Source organism: Strix uralensis, chromosome 4, assembly GCF_047716275.1.
Source record: "Strix uralensis isolate ZFMK-TIS-50842 chromosome 4, bStrUra1, whole genome shotgun sequence".
In the NCBI taxonomy this organism is placed as follows: Eukaryota; Metazoa; Chordata; class Aves; order Strigiformes; family Strigidae; genus Strix; species Strix uralensis.
The window spans coordinates 100424641-100441958 of record NC_133975.1 but is presented as its reverse complement, the minus strand read 5'-3'; the positions used below and the strand labels follow the sequence as shown (position 1 = coordinate 100441958).

The following is a 17318-nucleotide window of genomic DNA, read 5'->3' as shown; positions in this document are numbered from 1 at the left end:
TGTAGCATTTTGTGGTTTCCACACATACGTAGTTAGGTTCCGATTTAATGGCAACTTCATGTTTATTCCTGGACTTCTGTGGACTGATGCCTCTGACTGCCTTCCTAGTGCCTACACTGATGTTCATGTGTCTGTATAGTGAGCTCACTATAGCAGCTCACTGAAGCTTTTTACCATGGCTCATGCAGCTGAGCTGGTGCAAATGTGTGAGCAAGAATCTCTGGCTGTGAGAAACATTAATAATTTCAGCTGACTTTTACTGGTATGGAACTATTAAGACTAACATTACAGTTGTAAAAAAATAAAATACAGTGATGAAGATGCTATGAGGAAAACGTTTTTGTGGGTTTTTTTTAACAGTAAGAATAACAAGTCATTGGTATAACTATGAAAATTTATATAGTTTGTCATTGGAGACCTTTGGGAAGAACCTTTGGAAGTGTGTCAGGAGTGGTATTAAAGGTGACTGGCTTTGCATTTAGGATAAGAAGATGCTCAGAGAGATCACTTGTATTTACTTCAGATAGATCTATTTTTTTAATACATTATTACATAGACTTTTTTTTTAGAGTAGCTTCAGCACAGAGGAAGGAAAAAGTCAGTAACGTTACTGTTTTCTGTTAAGCTGTTGATTTTTTTTTTCCTATTCTACTGCTGGATACCTTTCAATATGCTTAGATGTAAATGTGTTGGCATATACCTGTGTAAAATGTAATCATACTAAATCATTTTTTTTATTCAGTCTTCATACAGTAATTGTTTTGCCACCAGAAAGCAAGTAAATATACACAAGGGTTGTCAGCCTTTATATGTTATTTCATACATGCTGTATCTTGTTTCTGCATTTCAAGTTTTTTGTTTGTATTTTCAGATTAGAAAATCTGGGAAACAATTTTCTGGGTGTGTACAGCACACCATCTGTATAATACTTAGTTGATAATTGGAGCTGTGGTTCAATCTTGAAAAAATCAGCTTTCCTCATCTGGGGAAATACTTCATTCACTGAAGAAGCTTTCCAGGAAACCTGCTGAAATACATAAGCTCTTCAGTGAAATTTAAGGGCATGTGTGAGGATTCCTTAAAGTGAGTCAGAAGGCTGTGGCAAATATTAAAAAGGGTCAAGAACTGAGTCCTTTTCAATACATATGTCTTGGCGTTCAAACTTTCAATGTTGGGAGGTGGAATAGGCTTATTCTGCTTTCTTTGCTTTGCTTTATTAATTTAGAAAAAAATTATTTGATCATTCCAATGCTTATCTGTTCTACTTCTGAATAAGATAGTGCCTTCTTGGAATTGTGTACATGGCAGATTACTCTATTTTTCTTTACCACCAAGTGTGTGTTAGGCTGGTGCTCATATTTGTTGCTTAGCAAAGTTATATCCAGTGATGATACCAAATTTAAAAATGTCATTAAATGCTAGCAAACAAATGCTAGCAAACAAAAGCCCATGCTTAGTGACTGTCAGTATTAATATAAAGTCAATTTCTGCATAACATAAATTCTCATTTGGAAAACACGTTTACATCATCAAATATGGAAGAATGATTATGGCCTTTCATGGATGGATAAATTTTCCCCTTATTAGCATTGCTTCAGAAGTCAGTCCGAGTGGAGTTAAAATCCCTTGTAAAAACAATAGGACTGAAGCAAATAGGTCTCTTCAGCATCCCTACCTTGTCTTTACTAGGGTTTCTTTTAACCTTGATGAACCATCATAGGAGCTTGGAGGAATTCTCTGATGCTTACTCTGCCTTTACTTTTCCTTCTGAAATAGCTACTTAAAAACTCATCAGAAGTTTCTGCTTAATTTGAGTTATTTAAATTTTATTATTTTAAAAATAAGGAAATAGAAATTTATGTATGCAGAGCCATAATATTATCATTAGCCTTTCTGTGGAGTGAACTAAGATGTGTTACAACATTGATCTTTTAAGACAATTTCTAAGAGAAATAAAAAATAAAGTCCAAGAGATGTTTCAGACTTCGTCTTCTCTACCATGAGCCTCTAACCATGCATGTTGCTTTAGTTTCCGGTGTTAGCTGAGTTTTTTGTGTTTTAACAATAACAACATAAGCTTTGTACTGTGTTTTGTAGTGAAATGCAAATCCTTTTTTTCAAAAGACAGAACAGGAAAAAAACCAAACAGGCTTCTCTTCCTTCCACTTCTTCCAAGGGTAAAGTTAATAACCATCACTGTCTCATCTTGGTAATGGCTTCTTTAAGGTGAAGGATTAATCATTTGGGTAGCTCTAGGGCAAATGAATGTCCAGCTCTTCTTGCTGGGTATTCAATGACATATATTCTCTACGCTGAACTGACTGTTAAGTTGGGTAAAGGAGAGCACTGATACTCTTTTGAATTGTTGCTTAACATGGTTACATTCATGTTGTGTACTGTGTGTGTCTAAGTAAACATAAATGTGTACATATGTACGAAGTTTCCACCTACTCTTAGCTGCTAGCCTCAGGGCTTGTTGAAACGAAGCAGTTGTTTCCAGTAGTGCTGGTTGATTGTAACTGGCTGTGCTCAGACATATCTCATGTTGAGGCTTGGAAGACTGGCAGCACCTCAAGGGTAATGCTTGTCTCAAAAACAGCTTTCCTGATGCATCACGGCTCAGTGGATTTGCCACAGTGTTGATGCTTTAGGTGCAGTGCTCATATTAAACTGTCAAAATATAATCACCTTCACCTATAAGTGATTGTGATACTGAATACAGTTCTTAGCCAAGTGTCTTTTGCCTTCTTTATCAGAACATGTTTTGTCTTTGTTAGGTATTTCTGACATTTTATCTCCATGGTTTCCAGAAGGAGTTTTAGAAGTCCAAATATCACTTGCTCTTAATACTAATAAATGCCAAATTCCATTTATGAAAGGAATTTAAAAATCTGAAGTCATGTTAAGGGTCTTTGAAAAACTTTGCCAGTGATCAAATCACAGAAGTGAATAACTGGTGGCTTTTGGGTGGGGGCCAGATTAACCTTCTGTTCTTCATTATTGATTTTTTTTGTATTTATTGAAATACAAAAAGGGAAACTATGAACTACTTCAGCAGGTAGGCTGTATTTATTGATCGTATTCAGAATAACACCCTTAATATATGTTGATGTTCTGATCCCTTGTGACTCTGAGTTGTTCAGCTTAATGTAACCAGTCCTTTTTCACAATAATTTTGTGTAGGAGGGAATCCTGTTATAGCAGAGCTACAGAATTGCGTATTTGAAAGCATCTAGTCTAAGATTAGTGTGCTTTTTGTTTGGTGTTTTTTTCTGAAAGTGGAGAAAGAATGTATGTGTGTTCCTGTGCTTCCTCCCAACACACTACTTGATCTAATTTGCATGCAGGAAATATTTTCTAAATTTCAAGCTGAAGGTGTGCAGTTATGTATCTGATGTTTAGCTCTTTTCCTCTTTCTTTTTTTTTTTTTTTTTTTTTTTTTTAGAATACAGTTGTAGCAGATAAAGCTTCACAGTTACCTATTGAAACAAAGCAATTGACTCAACAGTCAGAATCCAATATAACTGTTAAGCAGGTATTCTTTATTAGCAGTGCTGGGGTTGCCCTGGGGATTCTCCACCATAAGGGCTCCCAAGAACTAGCAAGGGACATCAGTTTACATACAAACAAATCATACATATTCATTAGATTTCCTGGAAAGGGGTGTCTTATGATAATGAGTTCCAGAAATTCATTTACATAGTCTGAGCATGCATAGTAAAAATAGAGTGGGGGTCTTCGGTGGTCGAGGGAAGAAGTAAGTAGTCTTTTTCACAGTAGTTGACCTTCTTTCCAGAGCATGCACTATAAAGTAAAGTCTAGGTGTTGGCTTCCTAAATTAGCAAGATCATCCTCCCTATAATAGGATCTCTGTGTCCTTTTGTTCGAGTCCCCCTTATCTTCCTTTGCCCATTCTAGGAGTTGCCTGAGTGTCCATTGAAAGCTCTGAGTCTGCTATCAGTGATTTACTTCGGGAGATCTAAACAGACAAAAGAGGTCTAGGGAAACAGTTAGAGTCCTTGGGAAACAAAAACCACAAGCAAATCTTTGAAACAAACGAATTAAAACACAAGCAAAGGTTTCATGTATCACAGTTTAGTCTTAATCAATGATTGTCAGAAATTTATTTGTTTGAGCCCTTTCACTATTGTGCATCACTTCCGAAAGTTTTATAAAATGAAGTGTTGTTCCAGGGAACTTGTGTTACCAATGTTGCCTTCAGTTTTATTCAGAATTGAGCTTTTGGAATTGCTTCTCTATCCACTTCAAGCACACATGGACTTATTGGAAAGATTTCCAAAACCCAAAATGAGATTATCTTGGAAAAATAAGAAAGGCAAAAACATGAACTAAACAAAATCATGGAAAATTTGATGGGAAGAGTGAGCATCAGATCTGTTTTAGTCAGATGTAATTTTGCAGTAATTAAAAGGGATAGGTCTAATATTCATAAATGTGAAGCCTGTCTTGATGCAGTAAGTTTTTGTTCATAAAGCAAGCTGGTTGCAAAGCTGTATGTTGGAAATTGTACACTGGAAACTGTATGTTGCCACATTCATCATAAAGGAAGCTTGATGATGTTATTCTTAGTTGGAATTTGTAGCCTTTCTGTGGAGGCATCCAAAAATTACTGTGAAGGCTTACACAGAGTTGTGAGGTTGCAGGCTTCCTTTCCCACCTCCAGGTTCAGAAGAGGATGGTGTCTCTGTGGTGCTTTATCCATTTGTTGGAATTACTTGTGTTGGGTAGGTTTGTATTCCTCAAGAACTGTCAGTAGCTTCGTTCAGTGAGTACAGCATATTTCACTGCAGTGTTTTGCCCAGAACGTGGCAGATGCTTGCATCAAGTTTAATGCCAGGTTAAAGTGTTTGAATGCTGTCATGGTGTCTGTTTGTCATGCTGTCTTTGGAAGCAGTTTGTTCATTCTTTGTTCAAGTGAGACTTTTGGCAGGGCTTGGTGCTGTCTTATAGATGATAAAAATGCAGAACTAGAAGTAAGGATATACTAAACAGTATTGCATGGCAACTATTTCTTCAAGTTGAAGTACAGCAACCATGCACATAAGACCTGCTTGAGTATCCCCTAATTGCTAGCTTTGGTGGAAAGCATTCTCATTCTACCATGATAGTTAAAACTGGTGTGTTTTGCTTTGAGGTAGAATTCATTTTGAACAGTTTTCTTAGTTTTCCTGATTCTGGAGAGTGGTATTTATAATACCCGGACTCACTGCATTATGGGTTGTTGAACTTGAATCATACTGGCTAGAAAACATGTGGATTGTTCCCTTGCTGTTACACTTCAGAAAGCATTTCTGTCAATTGCTGTGTAACTCTGCTCTTAGTTGTAACAGCTTGTGAAGAAATCCAAAATTTCTGCCTGACCAGTGGTTGGTATATTACAGACTCTTAGTAGATAAACATCAGATTAAAATCTTATCCTTTTATAGTCTTCCAAGCTGTAGGAGTCAAATTCTGTAAGTTTTCATCATACTTCTGAGCTTTGAAGACTGTACTATCAAATAATTTTCAGTGCAGAGCAGCACATAAGGAGTACTTAACAAAGGAATTGCTAAGCTGATTAGAATATTCCATCAAGTTTCTCTATCATTAGGTAGATTTTATTGTTGCCTTGACAAAGAAGATGATGAATGATGCAGTCCTGATCTCTAAATATTTTCTGTTTGTGACTTTAAATAATTTTTTTTAAAGCAAGTTAAATAGGAAAAGAACGGATCAGAACCTGATGCCTGATCTTCTGTGATTTGCCTGTATTCCCCACTTTATCCAAACTGCTGCCACAGGAGCTCAGATACCAATCAAGTAGCATGCCACCTATAAAATACAGTAGGGAGGGAATTTTGAACTAATTCTGTCCAGTTCTCCCTCACCAATACATCTGAACATTTCAGATGGCAGCAATAAAAACCAAGCTCATGATCTCGAGTATGCATGTATATATGCTATTGCAAACAACTGTTCTGCATTTAAAGCAGGCAGTGTTCTTCCTCCAGCCTACTAACATTAAGATTTTCATGTAACTTGGTTTGGGTAGTCTGATTATGCATATCCTAACAAGATGGAAAAACAACATATGAAGGGTGGGGAGGCTGAGAGAATATAAACTATGCAGAGTTTTGTTGGCCTTGTATCAGGGAGGAGCCTAATCATTTGTCCAAGTTAAAACAATCTCTAGTAACTGTTTGGCTGGAACAACTTCATAGAGAAAGTCTGGCACACCCTATCAGCTGTTCTTCTGCTGTGTTCAGTAGAGCTTAGTAGCACACAGTAACTTTTGGTAGCCTCAGGGAATGATGGAGTTAAAACCATACTGCAGCTCAAATTCTCTTAGCATTAGTACTTTGAAGAAAATTTCATTTAGGTGAAATTTTTAGGGGGTGGGGCTGAGATAGCTTTATAATATTGTGGAACATATGCATCAGTCAGTGAAGCTTTAGGCAGTTTTATCCCCTAAATCTAGATGGCTATTGAAAAATTGCTTTAAGCTTCTAATTGTCCTTCCATATTGTCTACTCTGACATATCTTCAGAGGACAGGCTCAGCTGGAAGGGAAGCTGCAACATAAACTTCTTGCTGGATGAAATAACTAGTAAATGCTTTTCATGAATAATACGATATCAGCCCCTGCTGTGCTAGTTTTCTTAAATCTCTGCCTCTTCTCACTCTTTGGAACACAGTAGTAATGGCAAGAACAGTTTTCTGTGACTGGATCAATGACTTGGAAGAGAACAGAAGTGTTAGAAGAGTATTCTCTTCTAGCAAGAGAAGCTTTTGCACAAAGCATTTAAAGCATTTACACAAAGTATGTTTTTTCTGAGTGAGGTGAAAATTGAAATCTTAAATAAACAAAAGCTTTCAACCTCCAGTCATTATGTTTGTTCACTTGCATTAATGACAGATTCCTAAAGTTCATGTGTCCAGGAATATCTAAAGTACTGATAAGATTTTTGGCAGCTGAAATTTTTTGAGTTTACTTAAAAAGAAAACAAGAGCTAGGTAAAGAACTTTTTTAAAAGTTCTGGAATAATTTGTGTTCCGTTTTATTTTTGTATTCAGATGTTAGTTTCTTTTAAGAATAGCTTTCTTAAGTTTAGCCCACATAAATTTAGCATACAAATACACACAAACCATTCTTCAGCCCTACCATCTGAGGGAATGCTGGTTGCTTACCCAGTGTAGTTGGAAAGCAGAAGAACAGAAGTCGTCCTTAACTGTGGAGAACATAAAATTGGAAGAGACTTGGAGAGATGCTTTGAAATTTGTCAGGAATTGGAAAAAGGGGTGGTTTGTACCATGGCATTTGAAAGATTCAAAACTGATAGACCACCCTGTGTGTTGTTGACTGATAAAGCCATGAAGTATTCATGTTTTATTCAGTTGGACTCTCAAATCAAATCTAATTTTTTTTTGTAAACTTAAATTTTAAAAAAAGTTTTCCTGTAGTGTCTTCCCCTGCGGCCCGTCCGCCTGTCCGTCCGTGTGTGTCGTCCCCCCCACCCCCAGAAGAAAGGTAGGCAAGCTTTCCAACTTCTTTAAGTATTGATCTGTGTTTGTAGCAGATTGTATAAAGCAATATGTATCAATTTTAACCAAAGGTGAGGTTTGTTTTCTAGCTAGAAACTGATGTAGCCTAATTTAAACATTTTTGTGCTGATGTCAAATAGCTTTTTTTCTTGGCCAGGGGAGAGATCAGGAGGGCAAGAGCAGAATGGTAAGAGTCAATGTGTGCAACTGTACGAGCTGGTAGAATACAGACTTAACGCTAATAGTGTATTGGAGCATGATGTTATTTTGCAAGATAGGTCTTTCCATCCATACTGAGATACTGCGAGGACTAAAGCACTCTATCATTAACTTCCAGTGGTAGTGGGGTTTTTGTGATCCAGGTGATGAGATATAACATAGACTTCATTGAAGACTCTAAGTGCCTTTTAAATATGACAAAAAAGGCTTTTTGTTTGTTTAGTCATATTTCAGTCCTTACGCTAGACGAATCATAGAATAGCAGAACAGCCTGTGTTGGAAGGGACCTTGAAAGATCCTCTGGTCCAGCCTTTACTTACTAAATAATGTATTCAAAGAAATAGTCTGTAGTGAGACAGTGGTGTCATTCAGGCAGTCTGCTAGAATTATTCAGAGGAGCAGTCTAAACAGCAGAATTATTGTCAAGAATTGTTAGCCATTCATTTAGATAGCACAGTCTCAAAGAGGTATACGATTGCTTTGGTCTCAAAATTTCATGAAGTGGAGAAAAATACCATAAGGGTTGCTTGTATTTGTGACTTTCTACAGTTCTATTTTTCCTGTTGTAAGCATTTACCCATTACCTATGATTTCAGACTGTTTCAGCTCAGTGTTGGTCACTTTCTTAATGGATTTTGTAAAGACTGTTCTCACCTCTCTGCTTACTGTGGACCTGTTCAAATTTTATTCTTTCCATTTGCTCTTCTCTCCTTTTAAAAAAGCCTACATCATTTAGGGGAATCAACTTGGTTTCATGATGACTTTCCCCTTTTTGCATATCTAAAATTCCTTGAAAGGCTGGAGAAAATGTTTGAAATGCCCTTTTTCTGTAAGTAGTTCCTATTTTAAAACAAGCCTGTTGTGGACAGCTTTTTAGCCTTCTTATTTGTGGAAGCTTTGGCAAGGTTTCTGTTTATTACTTCTGATTTAAAAATACTCCTTTTTCTTTATGGTTAGTTAATTGAAGTCTTTCTTCAGCCATTGGTATTGCTTCTTGCCATATTGTTTTCTGTCAGCTGCTTGTCTCTGATTCTCTTAGGCTACAACACCTTCTTGGAGAAATTTCAGTCACTGAATATAGTTCCTTCACTTCAAGTTAATTCTAGTTTTAATTTTGCATGCTTCCTTTCTGAATATGAATACTCACCAGCAACAGTCCATTGTCAACTTGCTGCTATTTCTGCTTAACTCAATTTCCAGCTGTCCAGCTCTATGCAAGAATCTACTGGGTTTTTTAAACAAGTAAAACATAACACTATTCTTCCTTTGTCAACCATTGCTTGTACCAACCTCTTCCATTCCTAACGCAGACTAGCAATGTTGCTGATTCTCTGTTAACCTCACGTGATTATTCCATCCCCTTTTACCTTCCTTGTTCTTTTTAGGCAGTCCAGTCTTCTGACTTTTCCATCTTACAGTCAAGATCTTTAATTCGCAATACTTCATCTGCTCTATTGGACCATATTCTTGTTTTGTTTTGTATTGCTTTGTTTTTCTCTTTTCCTTTGTTTCTAGAATCCTGCTGCAGCTGTAAACCCAGGCTTCCGCTATGCCATTTCCGTGAAAATTTGATATCCTATCGCTTGGCTTCATTCCCTGCTCAGGAGGAATCATTTGAAGTGCAGAATTCCTATTTCTTATTCTCCCTGCATGCTTTGCCTCCAGCCCAATTGGATGTTTGCTGTTTCTGTTGGCTTTTGCAAACTCCATGCTTTGTTAATGAGTGTCTATTGGGAGGTCAAAAGGTATCATTCAGCAGACTTGTGTAATACTTGATTAAAGCAGTCCTAGCACTTGCTTGTCAGCTCTGTACAAGGAGTCACATAGCAGAAGGGCAGAGAAATTGTTCCTGAAAAATGGTTTGGGTTTTTGGCTACACAGCCTGGTTTTAAAACCATTTGGAAAATTAAGAAATGCACAGAATAGCAAAGAAACAATGAGTATTAGAACAGCCTTGCAGATCTATATTTTTGGCTGTGTATGAGTAGTCATTAGGACATGTTTGTGGGGATGGATCATTGGAAACAGCTGTGTTGCATTCTCTTAAGCATTTGGGATTCAGCTGTAAATTTCTGCTGCAGCTAGTTGTGCTCTGTCTTCCTTTTCATCTGTTAAAGCATATTACTCCTTCCCTCTAGGAGAGCTTTTTGTCTTTACTGTTGTTCATGCTTCATTCTCTTTTGCATGTTAATCTCAATAGAGAATTTACAGCTTCTTCCCCTCTTTTTACACAGTGTTCTCCATAAACACTATCATATATATGTATAAAAGAATATATTGTCCATGTGTTGAGGCTTCAGTGAACATCACAGGAGTGAGGAATACAAATCGATCTCTCTTTCAACACATCCATCCTCATATGTTTTAAAGTTAGCTTTAGACCTAGTTCCTCTTTGTTACAAGCTGTCTCGCAGAATTTCTTGCAAAACAGTGCAGATAAAAAATGGGTAATATGGTGACTTAATTTTCTCTTTTTCATAAAATGCTTTATCTCTGATAGTGTGACATGTTAATAACACAGTTTGTCAAACATCTGTATGTGTATAGAAAATAGAATAAAAGAAATGCAAATTCTTTGGGCCTTAGAGTGCTGCCTAAGCAGACAATTTCTCTTAAACCATAACAGGAATACATCAATTTGAGGGCTGCTTTTAAAATTATTTTTCATAAGTATAGAAATGTTTTTAAAGGATGGATTTTGTTTCATTTTGAGCATAATACAAGTATCTCAAGAACTGAATGGAATTGATATTCCGTAAATTCTGGAAACTTAATACATGCACATGCAACTTTGTCAAGCTATGTCTTGACTATGTGCTTTATCTGTCAAAGCAATCTGACTCAGAGTACACATAGAATTTCCTAGAATAGTAATAACTTGACTGACATGTCCTTTATTTTAAGATGTTATTTTTACTGAACCAGTAGTTTCATAATCTAGTTATCAATGTTCTTGAAACAACGGCAGTTACCACCAAGTTGCTAAGTGAGTATAAGCTTCCATAAGGGGTAATTAGTACTGTAAAGAAAAGAAGTGGGCAGTCTACCCCTTATGTTTCTAGTATAAAACTAAGAGTTCTTGTCTAATTTTTCAGGTTCATTCTTTGACACTGATGTGGCTGAAACTTGTATAGAAATTAGTTTTATCTTACTGGGTACTGAGTACCAAAAGATATGTTACAAGATACATTGAATCATAAAGGTAGATGACTGCAGGATTACTTTTCCACAAGGAATGCTATTTCCTTATTACCTGAGATGTTGGCTAGTGCTTTGTTTCATTTTTTTAAAGCAAATGAAACAGGATCTTTGAGTTACCAATGACAGGAAGTCTCAGGGGACAGCTGATGCCATACTGTGCAAGCTGTGCACAGTACGGTGTGCAGCCTCCATCACAAGAAGGGTGCAGCTGTGCACCTGCTCTGAACACATCCACGGTCTGGCCAGATCTTTAAGTGCAGTATCCTCAGCCATGGGAAAGTTAGGCTCAGAACCTCTGGGGCACACTTTCATAGATGTGGTATTTTAGCTAATGGTATTCATACTTACTTTATTGAAATTCAGTCTGGATTAAGGGAGTAGCATGTGTAAATTAAAAGGCACCACAAAGAAAATCACTCACTGGAAACGATGATGGCTGCAGAACATCCAAAATGTGATTAAGCAAGGCATTGAGGTACTATTTCTGGATATTTCAAATACTGTGAGGATCTGCAGGATTTTCTTCACCACTATGATATGGTATGGAAAGAACAAACAGTAGAAGCAATGAATTAGCTCACATTCCCTTTGATGTTGACCATAACAAATTGGACAAGCAGACTGAGGCAGGTAAAAGGAGATTGATTTACTAAACTGATGTGTATCAATACATGTAATCCCTGTGTTAGTAAGGTCTAGAATCTGGAAGAGGTCATAATATTTGATCAGTAACAGGTGATTCTTATGGACATATCTCAAAAAATTGCATGTTCTTTGAAAGCAAATGCTGGTGACATAATGTGTGTTATTCCTTTCCACCTGTGTACCTTTGGGATTGTTTTGTTGCTCTGAAATGCAGTGAGTGTTCTAAAAAGACTTTGTTGTCTTCCCCCTATCTTTTGTGTTGTACCAGTAAGTGCTTGATGTACAGCTGATAATGGTATTGATAGCTTCTAAAGAATTCAATGTTGTTTTCTTCCAGGTTCAGTGTGTTAGTTGTTTGAAATGCACTGTCCAAGGAAGTTGGTGAGGTATGTCATGGTTTAAACCCATCTGGCAGACAAACACCGTGCAGCCATTTGCTCACCGACCCCACCTGGGGGCTACAGGATAGATTGGAAGGGTAAAGGGAGACTTGTAGGTTGAGATAAAACCAGTTTAATAGTTGTAATAAAATAAGACAATAGCAATAATAGAAAGTACAAATGGATAATGCATAATGGGATTGCTCACCACCCACCGACTGATACCCAGCTGATTCCCGGCTAGTTCCCAAGATCGCACAATTGCAATCCCGGCAGTGAGATAACCCCCTCCTTCTCAGTCACCCCTCCTTTATATATTTACACTGAGCATTACATTACATGATATGGAATATTTCATTGGCTAATTTGGGTCTGGTGCTCTGGCTCTTCTCCCTTACAGCTTCTTGTACTCCTGCCCCTGAGCAGGACGTGGGGAGTTGGAGAGACCTTGATCTCTTAACAAAACTGAAAACATCAGTGTCTTATCAGCATTGTTCTCATACCACATCCCATACCGAATCCAGCACTATTCTAGCTACTAAGAATAAAAATTAACTCTATCCCAGCCAAAACCAGGACAGGTGTCAGAAAGCAGAACCCAGGCAAGTGGGGACAGAAATAGAGAAAAGAGCTATAGTTCTATCTGCAGCCAGTGTATCCTGCTGACAGTACTACCATTCTATAAAATTAGGTGGATACTACCATATCCAGTTCAACCAAGTCTTAATTATTTTATATCTGATATGCAGTCTCTGCATTCGTTCAGAACGTTGTTAAAGTTGTTATGCAGTTGGTCAGTTGTTTGTTGTGCCCAGCCTGCTGTTGGATTGTGTTTGAACTTGGTTATTAGTGTTCCAGAGGAATGCTAACAGGGGTAACCACACACTTGTTAGGTGGGGTGTTTTTTTTAGATAAGACATTTCTATTTATTGTTCTGGGAAACTTTGACCTCTTAGTCATATAAATGTTTTGACGCACTCCAGGAGAACAGAAGTTTACATTTTCCCAGCAGTAATTCCTAGTCCCAAGAATACTGCACCACTGCTTCACCCAAATGCTTGGTTATTCAGTGTACTCTGACATACTCTCTGGAAAATCTCCCTTTGAAGACTGAGAGGTGCTTATTCTGTAAGGTATTGCTATTCTGATTTCTATTTGACTGTAATTTCAGAGCTATTTACTCTCAGTCATATATTATATATAAACACTAAAAAACAAAACCCCAAGCCCTAAATCCTGTTATCCCAAACCTCCATCTGTGATGATACTATATCTGTGGTCCCATAATGTTAAATCGTTCATCAGAAAGGTATCTTATCTAATCTGTAACCTTAATCTACAGATTAGCATTGTTTCTTATAATGCAGTAATAAAATTCAATAATTTCCTACTCATGCATTGCTGTATTTCTTTAACTCTGCAGGATCAGCCACATGATAATCACTCTTGGCTGTGTCTCATCTGTATTATGTATTTCACAGGATCTCTGCTGGTAATATTTGTTTAAGCTTTCAAGATGCAGCTGCTTCTTATGTTTTTAAACCCTTTCATTATGTATTCTTTACAGAAGAATAAATACAAATAGGTTAAACGACAATGGCAAGAGAACTTACTGCAGTTTGGGGCTATACAACTGCAATTTGTGTAGTGTTGTACAGTATGCTGTGTTCACTTTTAAAGTTCGACGTTTATATACTAAGAATTCACTATGAATTTGCTGTATAATTTCTAAAATTAAGGCTGAGCTTCTTAGGATGGTAGAATGAATTAGTAAAAGGCTGGGATTCCTATTAAAGCCAACTGATTAGTATACTATATTGGCAAAAGAAAGCCTTCAGTGATCTTAATCTGAGTGGTGGTAGGTACAGTATGAAATTCTGATTTTAAAAATCAACTATTGAAAAAATCTAAATATCTTTAGTATGGGGCATTAAGATTTCTTTTTTGTTCATGGAAAATCTTATATAAAAACAAAGTTACCCCCCTGCAAAACCCTACCTATAATACCATGCATTTTCTAATCTCTTGAGATATGACCTCTTCTGAGAATTGTTCAGCACAAAAAATGGTCTGCACTGCGTATGTGGAAGGCTAAGGAATTACAGGAACTTTAAGTAGATACTGATTTTTCTCCAACAGCTACAAGCAGGGGCAGGGAAAAGTATCTCAGCTAAATATAATTTGTTCCTACTCCAGCTACTTGAACTAGCTTATGTCGTTCCAGGCCATGGACTTTTGAATCCTTGTTTATTTGCTCAATTGAGAGACGTATATGCAACTCTGATAGCTCTTTATCTTTCTCAGTGAAGGAGTAGTTGAGTGAGATTTTTGTGGTGTTGAGGAGTCGTCCAAGGAATTTTAAGCAGAATTCCTGCATTTTTACATGGGATTTCCAGACAAATATGTATGCAAGTGCATGCATTGCAAGTCCTGAAGTGTGTGTGTGTTTGCAGTTCTAAATCAGTGCACACACTGTGCAGGTGTTTCTCAGGATCCTGCTATGTTGTTCAGTCTCATAGTCTCACCTGAGTAACAAATTTTGTGGGAAACCTCATGCAAGTATTCCATGTCTTCAGCTTATGTTTAGGAAAGACTTCCAGATGGAAAGAGGAGGACGTATCTCAGGAAACTTGAACATAGGGCAGGTCTGTTTCTTAGCTTTGTTTTATTTTCAGCTTTCTGGAAAGTGACTTGCTTTATAAACAAAATGTTGAAATAATAACCTTGTTTGGTAATGTTAAAATAATTGATCTGCAATAGATGACAGATACTTATGTAGAATTTTTGGAAAGCTTATTGTACTCATGTATTGTGTGTTAGGATTTGGGGGACCAAGTGTGAATCAGGCTGGATTATTGTATTTTAATTTGATTTTCCAGATTAACATGCTTTATCTTCTTACCCCAATTTGTAATCAAATGCATGTAGTGAATCCTCTTTCTGCATATGTGAAACACAGTATCTTAAGCAGCTTCATAAAGCCATGTTTTTATATTCCTGTCTGAATAGCACTATCCCTAGCAATGGCCAAGAGAACTTGCCACAGCATTGATATATATATACATACTGAATTGTTTACACTGTCTTTAGCTGTAATGATTTGGGTGAGTTTAATAGTATATCCAGTGGTGCTTATTGTTCTGATGGTTATAGGGCTTTAATTATCTATTTCATTTTGTCATTGTTTGTAATGGTTACAACCAAGTCCTAACTGGCAGAGCTGCTGTGGGAAGGTGTACTTTAATGCTCTATTGTCAGTGCTCTGGTTAAGGAGAACAGTTTCTGGCTAATCCAGCAGTAAAAGATAAATTAGATGTTAAGCCTGAACAAAAATCACATACTATTTATTTTAATGATAGCACGTTGTTGTTTATATTGATGGGTGAGTTGGAAAGTAGACAGGATCCTAAGGCAGTAAGGGTTATTCAGCAATTGCATTTATAAAATACAAAGGAATTGACTTCTTTTAGAATGTTCTTGATGATGGCTCCAAACTTGACTATTTGCTGAAATAAGTAGTCCCCCTTTTTACTCTCATATATTAATCTGTCATAATTTCAGATAAAGTCATTGGGTGAAATATTTAAATGATTTAAATGCTTTAAGATACAGATCAAGTCAAATGTACTAGCTTGAAAAGTATAATAGGAAGCACAGTTCAAGAAACTGTTCTAAACTAGTCAGTAGGGTCTGTTTCCTTCATGTAAGTGAATTACTGTGGTTTACTTTTTGACAATTTCATGGCTTCTTTCTCAAGCTGCAGAATTTTGGTTATTTTTACTTTTTCTGTCTTAAAATAGTTTGAACCAAACATTAAATCAACAGGAAGGCCATAGTGTGAACCAGGACTTAGAAAACATAGGATTAGAAGAAACCCAATCTTTATGTAGTCTCACCTCTCCTGTAGCATAGGTCACAGAATACTGTCCAGCAAATTGAGGTTGAATTTGTATTTAGTTAGCTCTTATCCAGTGTAATGGGAGACTGACACAGTCCAGGTCATGAAAGACAAGGAATTAGCTCAATGATGTACTGGGGGATGTGTCAGAGTGAAAACAAAACAAAGCAAAAACAAACAAACAAAAAAACCACCCCCAAAACCCAAAAACCACAGGTTTGAAAGGAGTCTGCAAAGCAAGTTCTTCAGCATAAGTCTTCGCTCTTACCTTTTAACATTTTGGTGGCTGTTAAGGGAGTTGCTATTCTCTCTCTGATAGCACTGCAGTTTGTGAGGTTGTATACTGACCCAGGTCAGGAACTGATTCAACTGAAAAGTATTTTTCTTTTCCTGTGTTCCTTTTCAGCCTGCTCACTTTGCAGTCTGGTTCTTTCTGTGACTGTGAAAGCCACAGCATGGGACGTAGTGAAAGACAGGGGAATGGGAGGAGGAAGCTGGCAGCAGTACCTGATTTAAGCTGTAGAGCTTCCAAGATTCTAACCATAGTCTGTGCTCTCTCTGCACTGCAGCCCTTGTTTGGTGCTGGTACAAATCCTGAACAAACCAATTTAAATTCAGATAAAAGTTATGCATTTATTAAAAGTAAAATAAAAATGTTGTGTGTAAATAATCAAAACAGGAACAAAGTGAAATTCACAAGGCTGGGGTATTACAGGAGGGTTTTCCTAATCAGTAGCTGTTAAGGTAACAACCTTAATAGTTACTTCAAATGTGCTTTTTGTCCAAAAGATAGAACAGTATTTTGCATAGACTCCCCTTGATGAATTGGTCATATATACTAGGATATGCATTCAGAGGAAGCTAAGGGGCGCAACAGCCCATTACATAAAGGAGATGTTAGCAAGCTGCTCAGCGTTCTCAGCCACAGAATGGCAGCTCACAACCCAAATAAGTGTTCCAGCTCAGTCACTGAAGCCTCTCAAAGATGGTGGGTTATGTCCCATTGTAAAGATGATATCTTAGGCATTTATCCCTGCCAGATTTATGTGAAATGCATGATTTATTTCCTCGGAATATTGTTCTTTATTTGCTATTGATTGAACACTTAGTATCAACATTATAGATGGTCTCAAATCTTCATTTTTATATTTATTGCAATGAATTAACTTAATAAATTTATTGTAAAAGCTGTATAATATATTCATCATCCATCTCGGGAGAAATGTTGTTTCTGATTGGCAGTATAAGGCGAGTTGCGGAGAACGTATGGTGTTATTAGTTTTCCTGTCACATTCTAATACTTGTGAGTATCTCATGTTGAGATATAAGTAAAGAACTGCTTCTTTCTTAAGCAAAAGTATTGTATCAGATAGCATCCCTTTTCCTGGGTTTTTATGGAAGTATGATGCTGATGTCTGTGTTACATGGGTAGG

General features: G+C 37.0%; 1 protein-coding gene and 1 long non-coding RNA gene across 4 annotated transcripts in view; one reads left to right on the top strand and one right to left on the bottom strand.

The window, feature by feature from the left end:
• The window catches only part of STXBP6 (syntaxin binding protein 6), a 129178-nt gene that overhangs the window by 50410 nt on the left and 61450 nt on the right, over positions 1-17318 (top strand). The window lies entirely within an intron of this gene.
• LOC141942256 (uncharacterized) lies at positions 3522-16305 on the bottom strand. The gene is made up of 3 exons (XR_012628580.1): positions 16154-16305; positions 11384-11492; positions 3522-3804 (listed from the first exon to the last, which is right to left on the bottom strand). It is a non-coding gene; the product is annotated as an uncharacterized LOC141942256 (long non-coding RNA).